Source organism: Cryptomeria japonica, chromosome 1 (assembly GCF_030272615.1).
Source record: "Cryptomeria japonica chromosome 1, Sugi_1.0, whole genome shotgun sequence".
NCBI classification, from domain to species: domain Eukaryota; kingdom Viridiplantae; phylum Streptophyta; class Pinopsida; order Cupressales; family Cupressaceae; genus Cryptomeria; species Cryptomeria japonica.
Window position 1 is genome coordinate 259,466,656 of NC_081405.1, and position 12,809 is coordinate 259,479,464.

Sequence of the window (12,809 nt, forward strand, 5' to 3'; positions counted from 1 at the left end):
ATCAAAATAAAGGAATATTCCCTCAACGTATTTTGTTGGTGTAGTGTTCGTGTCATCCAAGATTTGTGATACGACTCTCTATCAGTATGCATGTTCAAGTATGATGATTAAAGTTTTAAAAAGTATTCTTTATTGTTTCTGCACCTTGTCATGTTTTTTCTAGGCACGTGGTTCTATGGGTTACACCTGATTGCTAAGCTACCGACAAGTGGTGCATCTCCACCCATTGCCAAGCCATCACCATCAACCTAATGATATTGGCACCATAGGTGGTGTATTTTTTTTTGCCCAGTGGGCGGTCGGTCAAATGGGTGTCCTTGTTTTTTACCCCTAGGGTGCTTGATTTTTTCTTAAAGTGCATAAATAGGTCTTTTAATTTTTCCACCACGGTGTCAAAAATTCGCAAATGAGATATAAAAAAAATGGGTTCCATGTACTTCACAACATTACAGGTTATTTTGCTAGATTTTATTGCAAGTTAATTTTATTACTATTTGAAGTTAGATCTCCTATTTGGACCTCTAAGATCATAATTTTTTAGTAGATTCATTGATTTTCACAATCTTGTTCATTGGAAAGGTATTGAGGAAATCTATCATTATGCCCATGAACTTTTTTAGATTAAACCCCATGTACATTTTATTCAATTTTTTGCAAATTTCTCATTATGACTGATTATTTGGACATCCTAGCTCATCGAGAGGTTTTTGTATTTTTAGGTAGGATTCATTTACAATATTCATCACATTTAGGAGTTTCTAATTACTATTTATGTTTTTTGTCTTTGTAAGTTTGGAGAGAGTCATCTTAGTCTATTATGGGTTTTTTATTTCACCCTTCTTTGATCATCTTGAAAATTGGAAACTATAAATAATGGAGAGATGGAATCATATAAAATTTTATTGGCTTCACTTGTTACCATATTTCTATGGTCTTGTCTCCCCTCTAAGTCCACCTAGTAAGAAATTTTCTTGGAATCGCAAAAGGGATCATGTCCTAGGAGTTATTAATATGCATATTGATGTTAAAGTTTTAAATGTTATTGTTTATTTTGAGTATTATGCATATTGATGTTAAAATTTTAAATGTTATTGTTTATTTTGAGTATCCTTATTCTCTTTGGACCAAAGATATAAGGATATATTGATAGTCAACCATTCCAAGATGATCTTATTTCATACCATCTTATGCCTCTTCATTTTTCATAAACACTACCATATGACTATTATATTATTAGGGAGTTTGATTCTCTATAATACTTTGAATCTTAAAAAGACGAGGATGATGTTTCTTCAAATGCTCCTTCTTCTCCTTCAGAGACAACTTTTGTTCCTTCACCTTTAGTGATTCCTTGTGAAGAGTCATTTATTGAGGCTCCCATCATTCTTGATCAACAAGACCATCAATTTTTTGTTGTCTCGTCAAATTTTAAAGTCACTTCTTCATGAGCTTCTAGTGATTCTTTGTAGCAAAACCATCATTATCTTTCAAATTTAGAGGACATGTTAGACGGATTTGTTGGCCTATTTTTCATTGTTGTCATTGATGTCATAAATGTTGTATGTTATCTTGCATGTATGTATGTGACTCGATCCGAAAAGTTTGCTTCATTTTCTTAACATGTATGCATAGTTTTGAGGTTTGGTTTTTTGCGTTACCGGAAGCTACTTGGATCCAATCTTATCTGGATATGATTTTTGCACACATTTCAAGATGTACTTAGATCTGGTCCCATCCGGATATGCTAAGATGTGTATTCCTCTAGTTTGTAACTGATAGACGACGCTACTTGAAGACACCCGGATTGCTGTAACGTATGGTTAAGTCTAGTCTCATCCATCCCAGTTGAGCCAACTTGACAATCAAATGATGCGGATATATATTATCAAGGACAACATGTGTTAGATGTATGGTTGTTGAAAAACAACTATTTTTGATATACTATGTGCGAAAGGATTGTATGCAAATTTGGTACAACGAATTCATATGACAACTTATGTACTTCAAGGGAATCGTACTCTAAGCATATGTTAGATGCAATCACGATAGTCCAATTTTGTATATTTTGTAATCCAGCTGATGCTTTGCGAAATGGGAGATGTTAGACAAAACCTATGGTGGTATAACACATATGTGAAACAACAAGAAACAAAAAGTTGTTAATGTTAATCAACCAAAGACTATTCTAAGTAGGCATACCAAGAGAGACACTAAAAACATAATAAACTATTTGACAATGAAAACAAATACAATAAGGCATCTCCAAATGCTTTCCACCATGCTTGTAGCTCCTCCTCCCTTGTTCCTCTCCTCTCCAAGTTCCAAATTAGTGTAGCTCTCAATAGTTTTTTGCACTATGGATGCCTTATGGAGGTTCAAAATTAAAAAATGATTAATCTAATGCTATGCAAGTGTGAACAAAAGCTGAAATAAGAGATTATCTAATTAGTTAGTGTTGATTTTAAACCAAAAGAGTGAATATGATTGATTTATGCTAAATGCTCTCTAAAAATGACTATAATATAAATGCATACAAGTTTTCAGGATCTAGATTATGAAGAAATGAGCTCTATTTATAAGAAAAATGGAGCAATGGATGGTTGAGATTGAGTAATCTCAACAAGGGCCAGGATTGAAGGGTTTAAGATCCATGTGAGGACTTTCAACCCAATCCCAAGATGACAAGTGTTAACATGAGATGGGTTGAGAGGAGAGGAAGAAACATTAAATGCTTGACATGACCTGGGGGTTAACTTGGGAGGTAAGGTTAATGTGGAGTTGAATGGATAAATTCATTATTTAAGGAATAATGCTTTTATCCAATGGGTAAACTCTTGTGCAAGAGTTAGTGAGGATAACCATGATCAAAACAATAAATTTTTGAGGAGACACACGGGTTACATGAGGGTTGAGTTAGGGTCAAAGTCCCCAACCATGGGTGCAAGTGGATTTAACCATAAATGGTCATGTAAGATCCATTAGTGGTTTAGAAGACTTTAGAGGTTAGCTTGTTGAACATATAAAGCATTTAATGTTTTTCAAAGACTTTGAAGTCTTTGAGAAGTAACTCCAAGTTGCTTAGGAATGTGACAATAATTAAGGGATAGATTAGGCTAATTAGGAAGGGGTTTAGAAGAATCTAGAAGGGGATTAGGATTGCAAGTGGGTTTGGTGGATGAGGGAAAATAGGATTTTTATTAAAATAAAATTCATTTATTTCAACAAATAGGTGCAAGTTGCATTTTTAGGAGAATGCAAATGGGGGGGATTTAATGATTTAAATAAATGTTTTATTTAATTTATTTAAAAGAGGAAAGAGGTATAAAATGAAATAAATAGGATTTATTCATTTAATTGATTGTGAATTTATTTTAATGAATTAATTAAAATAAATTGAATGATTTATTTAATTAATAGGAGAATTATTTGAAGATGAATTAATTAAATGTTAATTTAATTAACTGATGGCTAATGGATTTTTAATCAAATAGATGGCAAATATTCATTTAATTAAAATGGACAGGTTTATGTGACTACATTGGCCCCTCTTTGAGATGGTGCGGTTTATCGCGTCGTTTCAAAGAAAGAAAAATAGGTGTGAAGAAATATACCCCATAAAATGTTAATTTAATGGGTGGTATGCCCCCTCGAGAGATGGGCTGAAAATTTCAAAAAATCAGGCGATCTCTTGAAAAAGAATGAAAATTGGCAGGGAGATAGAAGAGAAGAATTTAGCAATACTGGTGAAAAAATAGAGGAAATAAAAGATGAAATGGGGAAATGGGAGGCTCTGGAAGTTCACGGGGACCACGACAGTGAACGGGGTAAAATTAGGTTTACGATAGAGGGTATATATGGGGGTGAAAGGGTAAAAACGAGGTCATTTGCATTCGTCTCCATAGTGATTTCAGAGCTCAGAGAGTGACCTTTTTGAAAGAGCAAGCAACAGTTAGGATGTCGGTACCGATAGCAAATCATCGGCTAGAGCGAGTTCATCGATTCCAGCACCCAGATGACTACGGACCAGCGATATGTGAATTTGATTTTTTTTTTCAGGCATTTTTGATAGGTTTTTTAGCTTGTCCAAGTTGAGTCAAAACAATAGCGCTAAATTGTGTTTTGGCGTTGTTGTCGATTTAATTAGCGCTATTGTGCCACTATAGCGCTTATGCATAGTGGTTTTAGTGCTTTTGAAAAGTGTAGCGCTATTGCATAATTGATTTAGTGCTTTTGCAGGTTTAGCGCTATTGAGTCCTTCTTGTAGAGTTGTTGTTTTTAAATGGAGCTTCTGCATAGTGTTTGTAGCGCTATTATGTAGTTGGTTTAGCGCGATTGTCAGCATATTAGCGCTATTGTTTGCAGAGTAGCGCTGTTGTTAGGAAAATAGATGCCCCAGTGTTTTGAAAAAGAATCTCCTAATGCCAATGATGGATGGATGGAGAGATGAGTTGTTTTGAACCATAGCAGCCTGTTGAGACTTTAGGTCATTAGGATAAATGTCTGTTGTAGTCTAGGTTTGTCATGATTGCTTACTTGTTGAGACCCAAAGATACTGGATCAAAGTATCTATTGATAGTCTAAGTTGAAACTTAAGAAAGTTTGAAACAAAACAATTGATGATGATGGTTGATGCACGTGTGTAGGAGGAGCTACGCGTCTTACAGATGTGGGAGAGGCATCCAACCACACAGGTGTTGTGAGATCGATTGACAGAGGTCGAGGTTGATTGAATTGCAGCGACAGGCCTGTACGATGTGATGTATATGCCTGTGATTTGGACGAATCGCGGTTTGATGACAACATTGGCAGAGCGGTGGCACAGTCAAACGTGTACGTTTCACTTAGCACAAGGGGAGATGACTATGACACTGGAGGACGTGAGGTGCATCCTTCACATTCCCATTCGAGGAGAGCTGGTGACATATGATCGAGCTTGGGGGACAACAACATTGTAGAGAATTTTTGATGAGGATGTATTTATTCATAATGGTTCGATAGCATGGGAGGATATAGACACTTTATATGAGCCACTACCTACAGTATTATCAGGTATTGTTGGGGTCCTGCTATGCCCAGGTCGACGATCTCATAGACTGGACGTGGGTTGGGGCCAGGTGATAGAGAAGATGATGACTGAGGGGACCCGCTTTGCATGGGGATCGTGCATTCTGTCGCACTTATATCGGGAGTTGCATGAGGTAGTATATCGAGAGCTGAGGTCACTGGGAGTGGGGATCACTCTGCTACATATTTGGGATGGGAGCATTTACATGTGACCTGACCAGTGAATTTGAGATTTAGGGCAGTGGATCAGCCCTATGTATATATGTATGGCGGTATGATGAGTCAGCCCCACCTAGGGAAGTTAGAGTGGTGGCGGCAGGGCTCGACGATTTGGATACAGTGATCTAGAGGTCATATATTGAGTGCGAGCCTTGGGAGGATGATGCAGAGGCCTTGCCTTATGTATTTATGACACGATACTTGATTGGTAGGACAACCTACAATGTGGAGAGACAGATACCGAGTAGAGTGTTGAGATAGTTTGGATGGAGGTAGGGGTTGCCGAGTGGGTTTGGAGAGTATGCACGGGTGGTACAAGAGAGGTTCTTGTGGGGGCTAGTATTACCTTATGATCACGCTTTAGTAGAGTTTCAGACTCTACAGGAGAAACCATGGCAGATGAGGTTGGGGGTAGTAGATGTAGGTGTTACTGATGAGTATACACAGTATATTGCGGCACATCTGATTCCTCGCATATCAGATCTAGTAGAGCCGATTCCATCCTTTGAGGAGGAGAGGAGGTCATGGAGTGGTAGTAGAAGGAGGAGGGAGAGGTGATGGAGGACGAGGGGATGGAGGAGGAGGTGATGGAGGAGGAGGAGGTGGGGGTTGTGGATTTGGAGGTGGAGGTGGTGCAGGTGGACGGTTACAATGGAGAGGGAGAGGCGGACAACCATTGCGACTGTCATAGGGGCCTTTGATGCAGGGAGGAGTTAGATTAGGTGGCAGGGATATGGGGGAGGGGGAGGCCTATGGATATGGGAGAGGGAGCCACTAGAGGAGGAGAGGGAGCTACTAGAGGAAAGGGAGCTACAGGTGGAGGAGATTTGCGGGATCATATGATATTCATTTTGTAGACGCGGCTAGAGGATATAAAGGCAGAGGTTGCAGCTAGAGATGTGCAGTTGTTTGCACGAGAGTCAGAGTTGATTGTAGTGTTGCAGGAGAGAGATGATGTGGTAGAGAGATTGATGGAGTTGCAAGAGAGAGTACAGGTGGGGGTAGGAGCATAGGGTCCTACTGGGGAGGTGATGAGGGAGATTCGGCGAGCGCAGACGGAGATAGAGTATTGGCGGGGTTTATATGAGTAGGTGGTGCCAGTCAGTCAGTGAGTATTGAGCTATTCACAAATGCATCGAGCGAGATTAGAGCGGTCTCAGAGGATGCAGAGTAGTCATGGTGTGATGGGTCCTCCACATCGAGGTAGTGCAGGTGGTGCAGGGGGTAGTTGGGGAGCAGGTGGTGATGGTGGTGCAGCATCTGGTCAGAGTGGCATTTGAGAGAGTATTTATGTATTTTATTACATTGTCATTTTGGACTGTGTCTTGGATGGCTCTTGGTAGCTGATATTGTTGACTTCATTGTACTCTGATACATGTATGGTTTTTTCTGCGATATGATATGATATATGAGGAGATCCAATATTGTGATGATATGCATGTTGATGATGTGTATGGATTTATGTAGGATGATGATCTATGATTTATGCTTAGATGGATATTTGTATTTTCTATATGTAGGTGTTGATGAGAAGATTCCTATATGCATGTGATATTTGATTTATATGATGTCTACATGCATGTTTATGAATGTGATACTAACACGTGGATGCAGGTTTATATGTGAATGATGTGTTGGTGAAATGCTTTATGTATGTAATGTCATGATGATGATGTATGCCTAATGAAATGACACTAACGATGATATAGATAGTAATTGTGTTTTATGTCGATGAGATGATGATATGCTGATATGCAGTGATGTTTGATGCAATGTATGCATGAATTATGTAAATGCATCTAGATGGTTAAAATGAATGCAATATGGATAAAGTACCAATGTTTAAGTAATGATTTCTAAATGAATGTATGTGTAGAATGTATAAACCAATGTTGAGACAAATGGTTTTTGTTATGATTCTAAAATATTGATAAAACATGATTTAAGTGAAATGATAGTGTGATGATAATGCAACTAATGAGTAATGAACAACTGCACCATAATGTAATTAAAAAGGATAATGAATGCATTTTAATGAATCCTAAATGAAATCGTTGTAAGATGAAAATGAATGAGTATATTTGTTATTCTAAATGGATAGATGAATGCATTTTTAACTAATGGATAGATAAATAAATGTATGCAACTAAGGAAATCTAAACAAATGTGGTAAACAAGTTTAAATGATGGTGAATGATGAGTTTAAATGATACTAAATGAATACATAGTAATGGCTAATAATGATAATATGCAATAATGAGAAAAGTATACAAATGAATGTAAATGTCATGATTTTTGTAATGATGAAATGATGCAATGATACTAATGCAAGCCAATGAGAATGAATTTTATGTATGCAAATGTAACTAAATGATATGAAATTCCCTTTAATGAATATCTAAGAATGAAGTTAATAAAACCTATATGCATGTATATGATAAGGAACTAGGTTGATTTAAATGCAACTAAATGTAATGAAATGATGATTTGATGTGCTCATGATAGATGAATGCAAGGTTATTTAGACTTTGCATGATGCACTGATGATGTATTAGAGAACTCTGTCATGATTGTATCCAAGACCAAATAATGTCTCATTTTAAAAACTTGTTCACACTTGCATACAAAACCATGTATATGAATAATGAATGATTAAATGGATGGGTGATATGCAATGGAATGCAATATAAACAGATGAGATGGAATGATGATCCATAGTGCTTTATTTTCATCATTGAGCATGGTAGTATCAATTTTGGACGAGGTAGTAGGAACCAAGGATGGAGCATTGTACCTGAAAACAAGCAACATAAATAAAGAATAAAGAGTATGGACCCTCCATAATGGTTCATGCTCATATGGTCAAGGTATACGTTGTAGTCAGAAAGCCATAGTGATTCATGACTGTATTTTGCATAAGATCATGTAGCTTAGTGAACTTCCCACGTAGACACCATTAGTACATGCCCCAGAACTTCATTGGAATAATTCGCAGAAGATATACAAACAATGCTTAGGAACCATCCCAGCCACTCTAATCACTTGTGGATATCCTGAAGTAGCGTAGGAATATGATATAAATGAATAACTAACTTATCAAACCAACCAAGTACTTGATAACTTAAACAAAATTTTCTTGTCAAAGAAAATGTTATCATGTCTTTGTTTTGGGTAAGGAAAGATGCATCCGTGTTGAGACAATTGTGTGTCAGCGTTGTGCGTTTTATTGGTATGATAAGTGGTCATCGTTTGAGTATGTCACAATGTTTGTTTGGTATCTACTTGGATGCGTATGTACAAAGGTGGTTCCATGTTTTTGATTGTTTTTTGATGTTTTATCATGTTTTTGGATTTTGTGAGTGTTTTTGAATGTTTTTGGTATTTTGTGAGATAGTTTTCAAATGTTTTTGGTATTTTGTGAGACGGTTTTGAATGAAGAACTTAATGAATCACAAGTAATGCAAAATCTACTTCCATCAATAGGTTAAGGGTATTGCCCCCAGTTTAGACATGACTATGAAAAAGCAGGATATAAGACACATGAAGTATCGTCCTTGATTGCAGATCAATAACAAGCCATGGTTTTGACTGATGGATGTGTGGATACAATGAATGTGATCGCAACAAGTCTAAAAGACAATGGAGCCATAGCCTTTACGAGTGGCGCTTGGTTTCCAGGTTTTCACCATCTCACTTACCCAAGGTGCCACCAAAGTGGTTTTTCACCGTTTGGATGCATGATTTTTCTTTACTATTTTGATTTTTTTGTATTTTCTTCAGGACATTTATCTAAATGTTTTTGGTGTTTTTCTGGTATGTATGGGAGCCTGATGCTCTGTAAAATTTATGTATAAAACTGTTTGAGGTGCATGTTGTTGATTGGATCTACTAGCGGTTCTCCTTCTGAAGTAGCCAACTGATATGCTCCGGACCCAAATACTGCAATGATAACATATGGACCCAGCCAGTTTGATTCAAACTTTCCTTGATGTTCTCTATTTGGTTGGTTACGAGGTTTCTCTTGAAGAACAAGATCACAGAGCTCACGGACATCCTGATTTTTGAAAGGAAGCCCATTATCTATGATGATGGACATGGGTACACCATACCGACAGATGATGTAATTAAGGATGAATGAAGCAATCTTCTTGTCGGTGACTTGGGTAAGTGGAACAACTGCAATCTACTTTGTGAAATATTCAGTGGGAACAATGATGAACTTATGATCGTTGGATGAAGATGGATGGATTTTATCCACAAGGTCAAGTCCCCATTGACAAAAGGTCCATGGTGTTGTGATTGGTTGCAATTCTTGTGCTGGTGCATGTATCAGGTCTCCATGAACTTGGAATTTCTTGTATTTTTTGATGAAATAGTAGGAGTCTTTTTCCATAGACGGCCAATAGTATCCAGCTCGTATGATCTTCTTTGCTAAGGACAGACCACTTGCGTGAGTCCCACAAATTCCTTCATGTACCTCTTCCAAGGCCTTTGTTATCTCATCTTGTTCTAGACATCAAAGGAGAGTACCATCAAGACTACGTCGATATAGGGTTTTAGAAATAATGGTATATCGAGCGGTTTGGCGAATGAATGTTTTATGTTGGTTATTCGATTGGTTAGGAGGAAGTGTGTGATCAGGGAGATAGGTGTAGAACTCACCGTACCATGGGGATTCAGAACTGACAAGGTGACATATCATCTCAGATTCGAGGATATCATAAGCGGGAATCCAAAGTTGTTCTACCAAGAACTCATAGCGTGTTGAATTATGTGGAAGATCTAGGGGAGATGCAATGGTAGCCATAGTGTCAGCAACTCGATTATGATCTCTGGGTATCTGCTCAAAGGTGATAGTGGTAAATGATGCCTTTAAACTATCCACCATTTGCTTGTACGGTATGAGATTGTCATCCTTGGTCTCATATTCATCTGTGACTTGTCGGATGACTAGTTGGGAGTCTCCATATACTTGTAGCACTTTTAACTTCCATTGTATGGCTAGTCGGAGTCCTTTGATCAAGGCCTCATACTTAGCTATGTTGTTTGTGCATGAAAAAGTTAGCCTGTAAGACTTCTGGATGTTGTCACCTTGAGGTGTGATAAATTGAATGTCTGCCCTCGAGCCATGTCTAGTATAGGAACCATCAAAGTAAATTTTCCATGGTTGTGTTGGTGTGATCATGAATATCTGTTCATCTGGAAAATTGGAAATGAGAGGATGATCGCCTATGAGTGGTGCACTGGCCAGTTGATCTGCAATAACTTAACCCTTGATAGCCTTACGGTCCACATACTCGATGTCAAATTCATTGAGAATCATCACCCATTTGGCCAAGCAGCCAGCCAATGCTACTTTGTTGAGTAAGTATTTTAGTGGATCCATCTTGGCAACGAGTTGTAATTTATGTGTTAACAAATAGTGCCTCGGTTTAGTGGCTGCCAAGATTACTGCTAGGCAAGCTCGCTCAATAGGGGTGTAATTGATTTCATAGCCGACTAGTGTGTGAGAGATGTAGTAAACAACACACTCGTTCCCTTCTGCATTGTGTTGTGCCAGTAGTACACCCAATGTTATACATTTTGCTTAAATATAGAGCAATAGAGGTCTACTCAGATTTGGTGGGATCAACAATGGTGTATTCATGAGATAGTCTTTAAGCATCTAGAATGCTTGTTGTCATCTGGTATCCCATTGAAAGTGGATGTTCTTGTGTAATAAGTGTGTAAATGGGTGACACTTATCTGCCAGTTGTGCAATGAATCTTTGGATGGATTGTAGTCATCCTTGTAATGTCCTTAGGTGACTGATGTTCTGTGGAGGTGGCATGTCCATGATTGCTTTGACCTTTGCAGGATTGATCTCAATGCCTTTGCTTGAGACAATGTATCCTAGAAGCTTCCCGAAGGTTATTCCAAAGACACATTTCTTTGGGTTGAGTCGAACATGATATTGTTCCAGTCTATCAAAGATTTTCTCTAATATGTCCAGATGAACTTCTCTTGTGAGTGATTTTGCCAGTATGTCATCAACATAATCTTCCATTATGGTATGCATCATATCATGAAAGATGGTTGTCATTTCTCTTTGATAGGTTGCTTCTGCATTCTTTAGACTGAAAGGCATTACATTCCAGCAGTATGTTCCCCATGGACATGTGAAAGTTTTCTTATGTTGATCCTCTGGTGCGATCTTTATCTAGTTGTACCCTGAAAAGCCATCCATGAGAGAAAGCATGACATGTCTTGCTGTTAGGTCTATGATTATGTCGATGTTTGGTAGGGGGAAGTCATCTTTAGGATATGCCTTGTTTAGATCTCTGAAGTCAGTACAAATACAGATTCCCCCATTTGGTTTGACGCTAGGCACAATGTTGGATATCCAATCTGCATAATCAATTGGTCTAATAAAACTAACATCTAGGAGTTTCTTAAGTTCTACTTTCACTAGCATTGCAATCTGGGGATGCATCTTGTGAAGCTTCTATTTGACAGGCTTAGCTCCTTCTGTGATGGTGAGGTGATGCATGACTAAATCCATATCAAGATGTGAAGTTGATCTGACGCTTCTAGAAGAATTCGCCAAACTTAGGTTGTTCCTCTAGAGTAAAAAGAGATGCTAGATGTATGTGGTGAGGAGTTTCAGGAGTCCCCACATTGTATTCTTATGTCTCTTCAATAAGGATTGTTGATCGTTCCTTCTATGTACTAGAGGGGAGGATGTCAAACCTTTCATCCTCAGGTGCCTCAGAGAGGTTTTCACCATTGGATACACTCTTTCTTTTTACTTTTGTGGGATCAAACAGTGCCACAATGTGGTTTTCACTGGAAGATCCATGTTTTTTTGTTATATTTTTGCAGCTGAAAGGTTTGGCATCCACCCCAAAGTATGTTGTGTTATTAATTTCAATGGCGAATCCAGCTTTGTGATCCCCACTTGGTATGGTATCCCATAGTTCCAAAAATTCAATGATCACCTCATCATTTTGGAAGTGATCAAAGCATGGGGGATTAGGTTGGTTCCATTCGATGAGTTCAGGATGGATAATGGGCATTACCTCATCAATCAGGTTAAGTTTATAAGATGTGTCAGTGAGGGTCAAGACGTTTTGGTGAAGGTCGTTGATGGTACTCTCCCTATCAGAATCGGGCATAGGATGTGACGTAGGGTCTGTGGAAGATGTTTCGAATTTAGGAACCCAAGAGGTTTTAATCTGCGCTTCTCCGTAAATAGGGATTTCTTTGTGAGGTGCACGGGGTGATGTGTCTTCCTCATCTGAAGTATTGAGATGTACTGCATCAAATTCCCACTCATGTGAGTCAGTCTCTGAGTCACTTTCTAGTATCCAATTACTATACCATTCCGAGATATCCTTTGAGTTAAACACTGCAGGTGTGATCGGTTGATGTACCATTGTAGAGGAAATGATTGGTGCCGCAGGAAGGATTATGGGGATCAGTGAATCCGATACTGGGAGTATCGACATTGTTGAATCTGCTATTGCTGAGGGAATTGTTAGTGTTGT